Source organism: Somniosus microcephalus, chromosome 5 (assembly GCF_052327205.1).
Source record: "Somniosus microcephalus isolate GS21.2 chromosome 5, FLI_Smic_1.0, whole genome shotgun sequence".
NCBI lineage: Eukaryota > Metazoa > Chordata > Chondrichthyes > Squaliformes > Somniosidae > Somniosus > Somniosus microcephalus.
Window position 1 is genome coordinate 286766225 of NC_140991.1, and position 16278 is coordinate 286782502.

At 46.2% G+C, this 16278-nt stretch overlaps 1 protein-coding gene across 5 annotated transcripts in view; it reads left to right on the plus strand.

Annotated features, from left to right (window-relative positions):
• The window catches only part of plekhg4b (pleckstrin homology domain containing, family G (with RhoGef domain) member 4B), a 320410-nt gene that overhangs the window by 86877 nt on the left and 217255 nt on the right, over positions 1-16278 (plus strand). For all 5 annotated transcript variants that reach the window (XM_085989108.1, XM_085989111.1, XM_085989113.1 and 2 more), the window contains exon 2: positions 13909-13984. The gene's annotated coding sequence lies outside the window, so the exon portion shown is untranslated. The remainder of the gene's footprint in view (positions 1-13908; positions 13985-16278) is intronic.

Below are 16278 nucleotides of genomic sequence, written 5' to 3' on the forward strand. Positions count from 1 at the left end.
AGTAACACTGAGTCCCCGGAATCCCTTGCAGGACTTGTTTCATCGCTCTTTGCCATATTGCCGGAGCCGATGCTACTCCGAATACCAATCGATGATACTGGTAAAGACCTTTGTGAGTGTTTATCGTGAGATACTTCCTAGAGGACTCTTCAACCTCCATCTGCAAATATGCTTGTGCTAGGTCAATTTTTGTAAAACGCTTCCCTCCAGACAGTGAGGCGAAGATGTCTTCTATCCTTGGAAGAGGATATTGTACTGTGTGAAGGACTGGGTTCACCGTCACCTTGAAATCCCCACAGATGCGAATCTTCCTTGGCTCCCCGGACTTATTGCTTAACGTTTTCTTCATGACAGGAACGATGGGTGTCGCCCACTCGCTCCAGTCGACCTTAGACAACACGCCTGCCTTCTCCAGATTCTCCAGCTCTGCCTCGACGGCTGGGCGAATTGCATATGGTACCGGTCTTGCTTTGAAAAAATTGGGAACTGCATTCTCTTCTATTTTTATCGAGGCGGTTACGCCTTTAAGCGTGCCCAGTTCTTGTTGAAATACCTCTTTGGCGTTAGCTAAGATTGTTGACAATCGTCCAGGAGTGACGTCTTCATCTTTTTTACCGTCCACCGGCATTGCATGAATGGAATGCCAATCTAAGTTTATCTTCCTGATCCATTCCCGTCCCAATAACGGTGGTCCACCATTTGGCAGTATGTAGAGATACAATTTCCGTATTTTCTTGCCATTGTATTCGACAGGCACCCTTATTTTTCCTCTGGGGTATACTTTTTGCCCCGTATACATCGTCAAGACGATGGATGTCTCTCTCAAGGGTACGTGTGAAAATAGCCGCTCGTAGTCTCGTCGATTCATGACGGTTAGCGCTGATCCTGTATCCAATTCCATTTTAACTTGGGACCCTGCTATCGTGAGGGTGACCCAAATGGTTCGGTGATCCTCTTTTGCGATTACATTGTGAAGTTTGAGACAGCTTAGTCTCCTGTTCCCGGATTCACTATCGCTCATCTGGTCTTCGGAACTACTGTCCGTCATCTTTTGTACTTTCTTGTACGGTTCCTTAGTAGCCTTTTTGTTGTCGCTGGTCTTCTTCCCAGACCTGCAAACTCGTGCAATGTGTCCCATCTTCCCGCATTGCCTGCATATTTTGTCTTTGGACCAGCAGCCCTTCTGGTCATGGTTAGTTCTGCCGCAGCGATAACATTTTGCAAATCCCCGTGTCATTTCGTGGGTGCCGTATTCCTGTGGTTTTTGTTGAATTTCTGCAGCTCCCCTGGCTGCTGCTTCATACGATACTGCCACGCTGAAAGCCTTATCTAGCGTCAGCTCTTTCTCTGAGAGTAACTTCTTCTGTGTTCCTTCACTCAGGAGTCCACAGACAAATTTGTCCCGTAGGGTATCTGCCAGTCCTGCTCCGAACTGGCAGTGCTTTGATAGCTTGTGTAGTTCCGTAAGGTACTCAGCATTGCTCTCATCTTTATGCTGAGCTCTCCTGTGGAATTTAAATCTTTCTGCTATCAACAGCGGTGCAGGGTTTAGGTGTTCCTGTAGGACAGCAACAATTTCGTTAAAACTCTTCGCCTTCGGTTTGGCTGGAGTAATCAGGTCCCACAATAGGCCGTACGTTCTAGCGCCCATTAAGTTTAGCAATATCGATGCCTTTTTCTCCTCCGCTATTTCGTTTGCCTCGAAATATACCTCGACTCTTTCCACATACGTGGACCAGTCCTCTATTGTATTATCAAAAGCAGTGATACAGCCAGTCTTCGGCATCTTGCAAATCTAAAATGGTGCCTCCCGCGCTTTGCCTTCTTCCCCGATTTAACAAAATGGCACCTCCCGCGCTTTGCCTTCTTCCCCGCTGATTAAGATGGCGCCTCCTGCGTTTTGCCTTCTTCCCCGCTGTTGCTAGCGCTGCTTTCCGCGGTTCCCGTTGCAACCTGCAGCTCCTCGCGGTTTCTTGCGCGTTTAATATTTCTTTAAAAAAAAAATATTTTCCCGTCGTGGAACAACCCTGTGGGACTCTTGCCTCCCTCTTCGCGGGCCTATACGCAGCCCGGCTTCGTAGCACCGGCTGCGCCCTGTGTGCTCCACCCTCTCTCTCTCTTCTTCCCGACAACGCTGCTCAGCCCCGTTGCAAACCAGCCGCTCGAGTTCGCGACCGCCGCAGCCCAGGAAGGATCAGTGCACTACCTGCCACCAGCCCGATTAGCTGAAGCACCGTCGACAGGAACCAGGCCCCGCTTCCGACAGCTTCTCCAGCAATCTTCAACTCCGCTAACACAAGGGCGGATGCCCACAGTCGACGCCCGTTTCTACTGCCTCTTACTTTCTTTTCTTTCTGGCCTCGACCTCTGCTCACTTCGCTGTAGGAATGGATCCCAGGAGGTGGTGCAGACTGTAGGTAGGTTCGTATCTGCTCATCGCCAGTATTACGTCCGTGAATGATTGAGACACGGACAGCAGGAGTTGAACAAAACAAGTCTTTACTGATGGAAGTCAATAGTGAAACTGAAAACAACAGAGGCTCACTTGCGCCTTTTATACAGAGGTGGTCACTGCCGGTACTGCAGTCTGAGACCAGTTATTCTCTTAAAGGTACATACACAACAGGAACCCTGGTCAATTTTTCCTTCATTAACTCACGGGTACTGAAGCTAATTGTATTGCTCCTGCCTCCAGGTGAAGGTGAACTAACTCAGCAAAGGCCATGTTTAAAGGGAAGTATCACAATTGGTGGGGCGGGGGGGGAATAAAAAATTCAGAAAGCCTTTGGAGAGTCTCCAAAAGCATCCTAACCCATTTACAGCATTCATCAAGCATGAAGGAGCAAGGAATTAAGAACTGGTGGAAATTAAAGGGAGCAGGATTCCTAGGCACAGATGTGAGTCCGCAGCTCAGCACCCGATCCCCTGTTTGACGGCTGTTGGAGAGGAGCTGGTGTTTCATGGGGTATTTGCGAGGAGGGTTACCCTCTATGGCACCTACTGCCAGTATTGAGCAACAACAGCTTGCATTTATATAGCGCCTTTCACAACCACCGGACGTCTCAAAGCGCTTTACAGCCAATGAAGTACTTTTTGAAATGGAGCCGCTGTTGTAATGTGGGAAGCGCGGCAGCCAATTTGTGCACAGCAAGCTCCCACAAACAGCAATGTGAAAATGCCCAGATAATCTGTTTTTGTTATGTTGGTTGAGGGCGAAATATTGGCCAGGACACCGGGGATAACTCACCTGCTCTTCTTCGAATAGTGACATGGGATCTTTTACGTCCACATGAGAATGCAGACGGGGCCTCGGTTTAATGTCTCATCTGAAAGACGGCACCTCCAACAGTGCAGCACTCCCCCAGCACTGCACAGGAGTCTCAGCCTAGTTTTATGTGCTCAAGTCCCTGGAGTGGGACACCTTCTGACTCAGGCAAGTGCGCTACCAACTGAGCCACAGCTGACACTAAGACGCCTTTATAGCGCCTTAAATGTAGTAAAATGTCCCAAGGTGTTTCACGGGAGCATTATCAAACAAAATTAGGCACCAAACCACATAAGGAGGTATTAGGACAGGTGACCATTAGCTTGGTCAAAGAGGTAGGTTTTAAGGAGACTCTTAAAGGAGGAGAGAGAGGTAGAGAGGCAGAAAGGTTTAGGGAGGAAATTCCAGTGCTTAGGGCCCAGACAGTTGAAAGCACGGCCGCCAATGGTGGAGCGATGGAAATCGGGGCTGTGCAAGAGGTCAGAATATCCAGGAGCCAATGTTCCCCCTAATTTTTTTTGGGTGTGTGGCCCCTTTAAGTGGCTGCGCAGACCATTCACAGTTTCGCGGATGTGCGGAAATTAACATTGAAAAAGCCGGTCTGTGCGGGACCGGCAGAGAGTTGCGTGGCCGTGTAGCATAGCGGGAACATTGCCAGGAGTGCAGAGCTCTCAGAGGGTTTATGGGCTAGAGGAGGATACAGAGATGGGGAGGGGTGAGGCCATGGAGGGATTTAAAAACAAGGATGAGAGTTTTACAATTTGCCATTTCCAGCTCATGTATAGAACAGAGCAGGTAAGGAGAGAAGCTTCCGTTACCCTGTCCATCGCCCAACCGGAGAAGATTCTATAACCTCTATAATCTATAATCTATAACCTCTATAATCTATAATCTATAACCTCTATAATCTCATTAGCCCGTGTGTATGGGGGAGGGGCTGGGATAATCTGGATAATACAATCGCAAAACATGATTGACATTTTTCAACTTTTCTTTTTAACAAGTTGTTAGTTGAATATTGGGAAAGACCAAAGCCATTGTCTTCGGTCCCCGCCACCAACTCGATCCCTTTACCTAGCACCTGTCTGAGGCTGAACCAGACTGTTTGCAAACGTTGTGTCATATTTGACCCTGAAATGAGCTTCTGATCACACTCTCACTCACTCGCTCACTCTCACTCACTCTCTCACTCTCACTCTCACTCACTCTCTCACTCTCACTCACTCTCTCACACTCTCACTCTCACTCACTCTCTCACTCTCACTCACTCTCTCACACTCTCACTCTCACTCTCACTCACTCTCTCACACTCTCACTCTCACTCACTCTCTCACACTCTCACTCACTCTCTCACACTCTCACTCTCACTCTCACACTCTCACTCTCACTCACTCTCTCACACTCTCACTCTCACTCACTCTCACTCACTCTCTCACACTCTCACTCTCACTCACTCTCTCACACTCTCACTCTCACTCTCACACTCTCACTCTCACTCACTCTCTCACACTCTCACTCTCACTCACTCTCTCACTCTCACTCACTCTCACACTCTCACTCTCTCACACTCTCACACTCTCGCACTCACTCTCTCACACTCACTCTCACGCTCACTCTCTCTCACTCTCTCTCTCACTCTCACACTCTCTCTCACTCTCACTCTCACACACTCTCACTCTCTCTCTCACACTCTCTCACACTCTCTCACATTCTCACACACACTCTCACGCTCACTCTCTCTCACACTCTCTCTCACACTCTCACACTCACTCTCTCACACTCTCTCACACTCTCACGCTCACTCTCTCACACTCACTCTCATACTCTCACTCTCTCACACTCTCTCACGCTCTCACGCTCACTCTCTCACACTCACTCTCATACTCTCACTCTCTCTCTCACACTCTCACACTCACTCTCTCTCACTCTCACGCTCACTCTCTCACACTCACTCTCACACTCTCACACTCACTCTCTCTCACACTCTCACGCTCACTCTCTCACACTCACTCTCACACTCTCACACTCACTCTCTCTCACACTCTCACGCTCACTCTCTCACACTCACTCTCATACTCTCACTCTCTCTCGCACACTCACTCTCACATATACTCACACACGCTCCTGTAACTTGATCAAATTTTTATTTGGGTTGGCTTTCTAAAATTTCAGGTATGAAAGAAAGAAAGATCTTGCATTTATACAGCGCCTTTCACAACTTCAGGACATCCCAATTCGCTTTACAGGCAATAAAGTACTTTTGAAGTGTAGGCACTATTGTAATGCAGGAAACTCAGCAGCCAATTTGCCATACCAAGAATCCACAAACAACAATGATTAATAACCAGATAATCTGTTTTAGTGATGTTGGTTGAGGGATAAATATTGGCCATATAAATAAAGGTAATGTGTTAAGTTACTAGGATAAATTGTTTCAATTTCTTCTAGTTTGCGCTGGTCAGTTCAGGTTGGTAGAGTCCGTGGACATTCCTGCAACCTTGTGGTGTTTCAGGGCAGTTCTAAAACAGTACCACCAAGTCCACCCCCTCTCTGGCTGCTCACCAACCTCAGTGACCTGTTCAACCCAAAACTGAGCTTCAGACCCTGTAACCCATCTCTCAGCAAGTCCACTTTAGCTTTGCAACCTCACTCCTTCTGCCACCGAAAATCTGGCCACACTTGAGTTACCTCCAGGCTTGACCTTTCCAATATCCTCCTCACTGTTCTCTCGCACTCTACCCTACACAAACTCCAACTCATCCAAAACTCTGCTGCACACACACTGCCGCCACACTAAATCCTACTCGCTCAACACCTCTGCCTTCTCTGATCTTTATGGTTGTCTATCCCTTTTGCAGAGGGCTGGAGTTTGTTTGTGGGTCTCTCCTCACAAAAAATAAAAACTGGAAATTTCACAGAAATCACAGAAACCTCACAGTACAGATAGAGGCCATTTCGGCCCATCGAGCCTGCACCGACACATATCCCTCCCAATCCCCGTAACCCCTACACCAACACATATCCCACCCTATCCCCGTAACCCCACGTATTTAATCCCCCTAACACTAAGGGTCAATTTTTTTTATCATAGCCAATCAACCTAACCTGCACATTTTTGGACTGTGGGAGGAAACCGGAGCACCCGGAGGAAACCCACGCAAACACGGGGAGAATGTGCAAACTCCACACAGACAGTCACCTGAGGCCGGATTCGAACCCGGGTCCCTGGCACCTCAAGCGGTCCATTTCAGAACTGCTGGTTAGGCCGCTCAAGGCCTAATACAACAAGGTGGAGCTTGAATGGCATAAGCTCCGCCCATTTGTACCTGAATTTTACACTCAGAGACCTACAATCAGCATGTGGCTCCAATTTGCATATTTAAGGCACGTAACACCTGTTTCAGGCATGCTGAAAGTCACCTGAGCCAATATGGCATCTGGCATACTTCCAGTCCAGTTTCCGACTTCATGCATTGTGACACAAAATTCGGAAGCTAAGCACCAATTTTATGGGCACAAAATGGGTGGTCTCTCCACTCCACCATAGGTGACAAAGCCTCAGCTGTCTTGGCCTCATAGTCTGGAAGTTTTTTTTAAAAACCTTTCTGCCTGCCTCAAAACCTATCTTTTCAACTGTGCCTTTTAATTCTACTACTCACATCTTTGTGAAGCACCTTGGAACATTTTCCACATTAAAGTTGCGATATTAATGCAAAGTGATGTCATTCCCATTGGCACAGGATGCCCTTAAAGTATCCAATTTTAAAGAGGAGCCAACAGGACATCGCTTTTTAATATTAAAAATTCCACCAGTAATCAGGAACCGATCAGCAGAGTTCTGCATGAGCGTTTCAGTACGAATGTGGAGTGTTTCGCTTTTCCCCTATTTCAACGCGGTGCAGGACCACCAGTATAACTCTGTGCCACTGATTTGCACTATTTTGAAAGTGGTACCCGCAGCATAATTGCAACAAGAAACGCCTCATTTCAACTGTAGCGTTGGGTTCAGTTCATTGTGCGTGGGTGTGTTGTTTTTTGTACATTAGTTGGAACAATAAGGGTGCAGCTGTATCAAGACTTCTGAAGTTCATACAGGCCATTGCTGGAGAAAACGTATCAGTGAGCAAAGCAGAGATGTCACAGGGTTCGCAGTCTCCTATAATCCTGACTCTAAGTAATGCTTAAAAGTACGGGTGTGAGGGAGGATCCTTTTCTAATCTAACATATTTACTCCATGACCCAGTGAGTTAGAAGCTTTAGGTTCTGGGCTTCAATCCAGCCCAAACTAATGGAAGCAAAGGCTCCGCTCAACCAGCTGTAAGAGCTCTGCGTCGTGAGTTTGGGCAGTCTTGATTGCAGTTCCTAATGGGCGATGAGCCAACAGTACTGAATTAGCAATCTTACTCACAGGTACCAAAAGGAAAGCTGATACAAAAAAATGGGAACATTCACCTGATACAACAGCCAGGAGCTCAGTGGGTAGCACTCTCGACTCAGTCAGAGGGTTGTGGGTTCAAGTCCCACTCCAGAGACTTAAGCACAAAATCTAGGTTGACACTCCAGTGCAGTGTTGGAGGAGTCTGTCGGAGGAAACATTAAACCAAGGCACCATGTGCCCTCTCAGGTGGACGTACAAGATCACACGGCACTATTTCAGCACTTGTGTACATAATCAAGGCTGATACTTCAGTGCAGTACTGAGGGAGTGCTGCACTGTTGGAGATGCCGTCTTTCAGATGAGACGATAAACCCAGGCCCTGCCTGCCCTCTCGAGTGGAGGTAAAAGATTCCATGGCACTATTTCGAAGAAGAGCAGGGGAATTCTCCCTGGTGTCCTGGCCAATACTTAGCCCTCAACCAACATCACAAACAAATTATCTTGTCATTATCTCATTGCTGTTTGTGGGACCTTGCTTTGCGGGTTTCCTACATTACAACAGTGACTACACTTCAAAGAACTTCATTGGCTGCAAAGTGTTTTGGGACATCCTGAGATCGTGAGAGGCGCTATATAAATGTAAGTTTCTTTTTATTTTTTATTTTTCCTAATTTCTTCTTTTCTTTCTCTTGTCTCTTTCTTTCTTTCTTTCTCTCTCTCTCTCTCTCATTTTCTTTCTCTTTCTTTCTCTCCCCTTCTCTACAGAAGACACTTTTGGTGGGTTATGGTTCCAAGGGAGCTGGAAGCCTTCCTTTACCTCCCATATACAGCCATTCCTTCATGCGTGAGCCCAGACAGAGAGTGTCGGCACGCTATTCAACTTTGGAGGGCACAGCAGCACGATCAGTTTTTGCCTCATTCAGTAACCAGGCACTTGTGCTTTCCAGCAGGGTTTGCTGATGAGAAGCAGTAGGGGCATTGAGAATTGGAGATAACTGCAAATGGCTGTGTTCTGATAGAAGTAAGATCATTCCTGCACAGGGGGCCGATAACCTGGGCCTTTGCATGGCACCACGGTGCTGTTCAGGGGCGCCACACGCTCTGCAGGAGAGATCTGACCTCCCCGCATAACACAATTACTACCTGGCGCGGTGGACGTGCAAAGGTGGTGGTGTGATACAACGAAAGAGCTTGAATTTATATAGCGCCTTTAATGTAGCAAAATGTCCCAAGGCGCTTATCAGCAGCACTATCAATAAAAAAATGTTTTTAATACCGAGCCACAGAAGGAGTTATCAGGACAAATGACCAAGAGCTTGGTCAAGGAGGTAGGTTTTAAGGATCATCTTAAAGGAGGAGAGGTAGAGAGGCGGAGAGGTTTAAGGAGGAAATTCTAGAGCTTAGGGCCAAGGCAACTGAAAGCACGGTCGCCAATGGTTGAGCGATTAAAATCGGGGATACGCAAGAAGCCAGAATTGGAGGAGCACAGGGATCTCGAGGGCTTGTAGGGCTGGAGGAGGTTACAGAGATAGGGAGGGGCGACGCGCTTATAGTGCCTTTAATGATCTTGGGACATCCCCAAGTGCTCTAGAGCCACTTAAATACTTTTGAAGTGTAGTCACTGTTGTTATGTGGGCAAATGCCGCAGCCAATTTGCGCACAGCAAGGTCCCACAAACAGCAATGAGATAAATGGCTACATAATCTGATTTGGTGATGGTGGTTGAGAGATAAATGTTGATCCAAGACACTAGGAGAATTCCCTGCTGTTCTTCGATTTACACCTCTAACAATGCAACATTCACTGGGGAGTCAGGACTAGATTATATACTCAAATCCTGGAACCAATGACTTCCTAATTTACAGCCAAGAGGCTAGCAACTGAGACAAACTGACACCTGGGTTGCACCCACACTATGGACTAGATATTAGCTTGGAGGCGGGGACGGAGCAGGGGAGCTGTTTCGAGGTCGGAAAACATGGAAGAATGAGTTTCCTGAAGGTCCTGCTGAATTTAACGGCAGGACCTGATTAGCACTTTTTGGGGGGGAAGATTGGAGGCCACAAGGGAGATTGGGGTCCCAGGTCGGGGAGGAGATCGGAGGAGATCGAATGCCTTGTGGAGGAGGTCGGAAGGGTCGGGGTGTGATCAAAAGGGTCAGGGGGGAGATCGGAAGGGTCAGTGTGGGGTGTTCAAGAGTCGGGGTGGCAGGGGGAGATCGGAAGGATCATGGGGGGGAGAGATTGGAAGGGTCAGGAGGGAGATCGGAAGGGTCGGGGTCAATGTTCCCTCTTTTTTTTGGGTGCGGAGCCCTTTGAGGGGCTGTGCAGCCATTCAAGGTTTCACACATGCGCAAAACTTTACATTGAAAAAGCCAGTCCCAGGCTGCGCGGGACCAGCAGAGAGGCACCGCACACCTCATAGGGGGTGGGTGAAGCGGGTAAACTGGATCCAGCAGGTAAGTGGAAAGGTACTTACCTCCTGGATACAGCAGTCCTCGCTTCCCTTTAGCCGCCAGGTTTATCGAGGCTCGGAAAATTCTGCCGGCCAGGGTTAAATTTAAAATGGCAGTTAAATATGACACAGCTTCATTATAATATTTAAATTGCCAACCCGCCTCCTGGGATTGGTTGCCCGTCCCGCCTCCGTTAAAACCAGGAGTGGGTGGGTTGGAGGCCGGTTGGGGGTCGGGATCCCGACCTTCAACATTTTAACATCCCCCCCCGACCCCAACCTGCCCGTTTCTGGGGGTTAAAATCCGCCCCTATGAGTCTAACTATTCTCTTTACAAATGCTGATGAACCTGCTGTGTCTACTTGGGCAGTCCCATGACCATGCTTAATTTTGAATGTGGCTGTTTCCTGCATTCCTCCTTGTTGCGGGAAGAGACATTTAATCTATTTTGGCCATCGTTATCCCAAATCCCATGAGGTTGTGGGAATTGTCCATCTGAGATTCTGTCTCGTCGAGCAGGCAATAATGAGAATCTGTACGATCATCAGTGTGCATCAAAAAATATTATAAACAGGAACCTTATTGGCCATCCACACAGGCCGTGCAGGGTCATACTGTACATAAGAACATAAGAACATAAGAAATAGGAGCAGGAGTAGGCCAATCGGTCCCTCGAGCCTGCTCCGCCATTCAATAAGATCATGGCTGATCTGATCCTAACCGCCAATCCACTATCACAGAACCATCTCCTGAATCTAACAGAATTAGACACACGAAATAGGAGTAGGATCAGGCTACACGGCCCCTGGGCCCGCTCCGCTACCCACAGGGCCATGACCGATCCGAACCTAGACTCATGTCCAAATTCCTGCCCGCTCCCCGTAACCCTTAATTCCCTTTACTTCTAGGAAACTGTCTATTTCTGTTTTAAATTTGTGTGATGATGTAGCTTCTACAGCTTTTTGGGACAGCATATTCCATGGACCTACCACCCTCTGAGTGAAGTAGTTCCTCCTCATCTCAGTTTTGAAAGAGCAGCCCCTTATTCTAAGACTATGCCCCCTAGTTCTAGTTTCACCCATCATCGGGAACATCCTCCCCGCATCCACCCGATCCAACCCCTTCACAATCGAATAAGATCGCCTCTCATTCTTCTGAACTCCAATGAGTAGAGTCCCAATCTACTCAACCTCTCCTCATATGTCCATCCCCTCATCTCCGGGATTAACCGAGTGAACCTTCTTTGTACTGACTCGAGAGCAAGTATGTCTTTTCTTAAGTATGGACACCAAAACTGTATGCAGTATTCCAGGTGCGGTCTCACCGATACCTTGTACAACTGAAGCAATACCTCCCTATTTTTATATTCTATCCCCCTAGCAATGAAAGCCAACATTCCATTGGCCTTCTTAATCACTTGCTGCACCTGCATACTAACCTTTTGGGTTTCGTGCACCAGGACCCCCAGATCCCTTTGTACTTCAGTACTTTCCAGTTTCTTGCCATTAAGATAATAACTTGCTCTACGATTTTTCCTGCCAAAGTGCATAACCTCACACTTTCCAGTATTGTATTCCATCTGCCAAACCTCTGCCCACTTACTTAGCCTGTCTATGTCCCCTTGCAGGTTTTTTATGTCCTCCTCACTCACTACTTTCCCTCCCATCTTAGTATTATCTGCAAACTTTGATATGTTACACTCGGTCCCCTCCTCCAAATCGTTAATATAGATTGTAAAGAGTTGGGGACCCAGCACTGACCCCTGTGGAACACCACTAGTTACTGATTGCCAGTCTGAGAATGAACCATTTATCCCAACTCTCTGCCTTCTGTGAGATAGCCAATCCTCTATCAATGCCAGAATATTACCCCCAATCCCGTGATTTTTTATCTTAAGCAATAATCTTTTGTGTGGCACCTTGTCAAATGCCTTTTGGAAGTCTAAATACACTACGTCCACTGGTTCCCCTTTATCCACCCTATATGTTACTTCCTCAAAGAACTCCAGCAAATTTGTCAAACATGACTTCCCCTTCATAAAACCATGCTGACTTTGTCCTATTAAATTATGTTTATCCAAATGTCCTGTTACTGTCTCCTTAATAATGGACTCCAAAATTTTACCTACCACAGATGTTAGGCTAACCGGTCTATAGTTTCCAGCCTTCTGTCTACTGCCCTTTTTAAATAAGGGTGTTACATTAGCAGTTTTCCAGTCTGCCGGGACCTTTGCTGAGTCCAGGGAGTTTTGGAAAATTATTACCAATGCATCCACACTCCCTACCGCCACTTCCCTCAAGACCCTAGGATGTAAGCCATCAGGTCCAGGTGATTTATCCGCCTTGAGTCCCATTATTTTACCGAGTACCACTTCCTTAGTGATTTTGATCATGTTTAGCTCCTCCCCCCCATAGCCCCCTGTTTGTCCAGTGTTGGGATATTCTTAGTGTCCTCTACTGTAAAGACTGATACAAAATATTCATTCAGTGTTTTTGCCATCTCCATATTTCCCACCATTAATTTCCCGGTCTCATCCTCTAAGGGACCAACATTCACTTTAGCCACCCTTTTTCTTTTTATATAACTATAAAAACTCTTACTATCTGTTTTTATATTTTTTGCTAATTTACTTTCATAATCTATCTTCCCTTTCTTAATCAATCTTTTTGTTATTTTTTGCTGTCTTTTAAAGTTTTCCCAATCCTCTATCCTCCCACTAGATTTGGCTACCTTGTTTTTAGTCGAATACTATCCTTAATTTCTTTACTTAGCCACGGATGGCTGTCTTTTCTTTTACACCCTTTTCTTCTCAGTGGAATATATATTTTTTGGAAGTTGTAATAGGAAGGCAACTCGGAGATTGCAAGGTAGAAAGCAGTCAAATAAGAAGCTTTTGTATTCAATAATAAATTTGTTTTACAAATCCTGTTTTTCATATTGTTGAACAAAAAGACTGTTACTGTGGATATTGACAGTATTGCCTGTTATTGTGGATATTGACTATATTGCCTGTTATTGTGGATATTGAGAGTATTGCCTGTTACTGTGGATATTGACAGTATTGCCTGTTACTGTGGATATTGACTAAATTGCCTGTTAGTGTGGATAGTGACTAAATTGTGTGTTACTGTGGATATTGACTATATTGCCTGTTACTGTGGATATTGACTGTATTGCCTGTTACTGTGGATATTGACTGTATTGCCTGTTACTGTGGATATTGACTGTATTGCCTGTTACTGTGGATATTGACTGTATTGCCTGTTACTGTGGATATTGACTAAATTGCCTGTTACTGTGGATATTGACTAAACTGCCTGTTACTGAGGATATTGACTGTATTGCCTGTTACTGTGGATATTGACTGTATTGCCTGTTACTGCGGATATTGACTGTATTGCCTGTTACTGTGGATATTGACTGTATTGCCTGTTACTGTGGATATTGACTTTATTGCCTGTTACTGTGGCTATTGACTGTATTGCCTGTTACTGTGGATATTGACTGTATTGCCTGTTACTGTGGATATTGACTGTATTGCCTGTTACTGTGGATATTGACTGTATTGCCTGTTACTGTGGATATTGACTGTATTGCCTGTTACTGTGGATATTGACTGTATTGCCTGTTACTGTGGATATTGACTGTATTGCCTGTTACTGTGGATATTGACTGTATTGCCTGTTACTGTGGATATTGACTGTATTGCCTGTTATTGTGGATCTTGCAGTGGCTGTATTCTTATTTTAGTTAGTGTGTGGTGATGGCATCTGTTTATATTTACATAAATGTAACTTTTCATTCTTTCCAGTTTCTTGGCGAGTTACCAGTGAGCAAGTAGATTGTTGAAGTGACTGCAGAGGGCAATCCTCCAGAAAACCTGACAGGTAAGCGGAATTCACCGTTAACTCAAATCTAAAATCTGCAGAATATAAGTCGGGGGTGATTTAATTTCATTGTCACCAGTTGAGAAAGTTGCGGACTCTGCATGGAATTTGAATCTGCCTGCAACGGCTGGGCGAATGTTGTCAGTTCTTCTCCCCTCTCATTCTCGATGTTGGTGATTCTTGTTGGCTCTGAGCTGCACAGGCAGCTCCTACCCTTCGCTCACCCACCCTTCTTGTCTGCGAGTCTGGGCATTGCAGCTGAGCCCCCTGCTAGCAGCGGCCCAATCTTTGCCGGCTGATTGTTAAATGAAGCCCGGGGACCAATAGCGAGGGCGCCTCGAGCATCACCATTCAGGTGCCTGGATCTTCCACTGCGCCCTCTGCACACCCCCAAGAGTGGACGCGTCCCGAGTTTCTACCCCCATGGATTTCAGCAAACCAGCAGCCAAGATGTATGGTACCTTCAGTTCAGAGACGATTCACTAGGTTAATTCCAGAGATGAGGGGGTTGACTTATGAAGAAAGGTTGAGCAGGTTGGGCCTATACTCATTGGAATTTAGAAGAATGAGAGGTGATCTTATTGAAACATATAAGATACTGAGGGGGCTCAACAAGGTAGATGCAGAGAGGATGTTTCCCCTCGTGGGGATATCTAGAACTCGGGGGCATAGTTTCAGAATAAAGGGTTGCCTTTTTGGAACTGAGATGAGGAGGAATTTCTTCTCTCAGGGTCGTAAATCTGTGGAATTCTCTGCCGCAGAGAGCTGTGGAGGCTGGGTCATTAAATACATTTAATGTGGAGATAGACAGATTTTTACAAGATAAGGGAGCGAAGGGTTATGGGGAGCAGGCAGGAAAGTGACTCTGAGCCCAAGATCAGCCATGATCTTATTGAATGGCGGAGCAGGTTCGAGAGGCCAAGTGGCCTATTCCTGCTCCTATTTCTTATGTTCTCCTTCTTCTTGCAGTATATATGGTGTATAAAGGTGGTGTTATCATCACCTTCAGAGCATAACAAGACAGCGACGAGGATATAACTCTTGCAGAAGCTAGTGCTGCGTTTATATTCTGGGGTTGCTTGTCCTGTGTTATTGACCTGGTAATTATGAAATACACCCCGAGTAGATTGCAGGAGGAATTCCTTAGTAGCGGAGCAACCCAGAAATAGTACGTACATGCAGAATTGTACATCCAGTTAAATTGCATTTCGCATTTATACTTTCTGACTGCTATACGTTGCTCCGCAGGGGGGAGGGGAAGTTAAGTGCAGTGGGGGGACAGTAGTGCAGTGGTTATGTTACTGGACTAGTCATCCAGAGGCCTGGATTAGTAGTCCAGAGAACGTGAGTTCAAATCCCACCAAGGCAGTTTCAATTCAGTTTTAAAATCTGGAAATGGAAAGCTGGTAAACGACAACTAGGTTCAATGGTTTACAGCGGTTGCGAGTTCCGATCTCTGACACTGTGTCTGTCTCTCTCTCTCGGTTCTGACGAAAGGTCATCGACTTGAAACGTTAACTCTGTTTCTCTCTTCACACATGCTGCCTGACCTGCTGAGTATTTCCAGCATTTCCTGTTTTTATTTCAGATTTCCAGCATCTGCAGTATTTTCATTTTCTTTTTCCTTTCTCAACGTTTCTCTTCTCCACCCATGATACTGGCTCGTACTGGGGCATGGTTGGAAGGTGAAAGGTGTTTAAAATTTTTAAAAAATTTGTTTATGGAATATGGGTGTCACTGGCAAGGCCAGCATTTATTGCCCATCCCTAGTTGCCCTTGAGAAGGTGGCGGTGAGCCGCCTTCTTGAACCGCTGCAGTCCATGTGGTGAAGGTACTCCCACAGTGCTGTTAGGTAGGGATTTCCAGGATTTTGATCCAGCGACGATGAAGGATCAGTGATATACTTCTAAGTCAGGATGGTGTGTGACTTGGAGGGGAACTTGGAGGTGGTGGTGTTCCCATGCGCCTGCTGTCCATGAAACATTACTCCACCAGCATGAATTGACACCTTCAGAAGAGGAGGGGAGATAATGAGGCTGGAGGGGTGGGGTGGGGGGGGGGCAGTGGAATATAACATGTTTAGAATGATGAAACATATTAAAAGAAAGAACTTGCATTTATATAGTGCTTTCCATGATCACAGCACATCCCAGAGTGTTTTACAGCCAATGAAGTACTTTTGAAGTGTAGTCACTGTTGTAATGTAGGAAATGTGGCAGCCAATTTGCACACAGCTAGATACCCCAAATGCAATATGTTAATGACCATATAATCTATTTTTAGTGATGTTGATT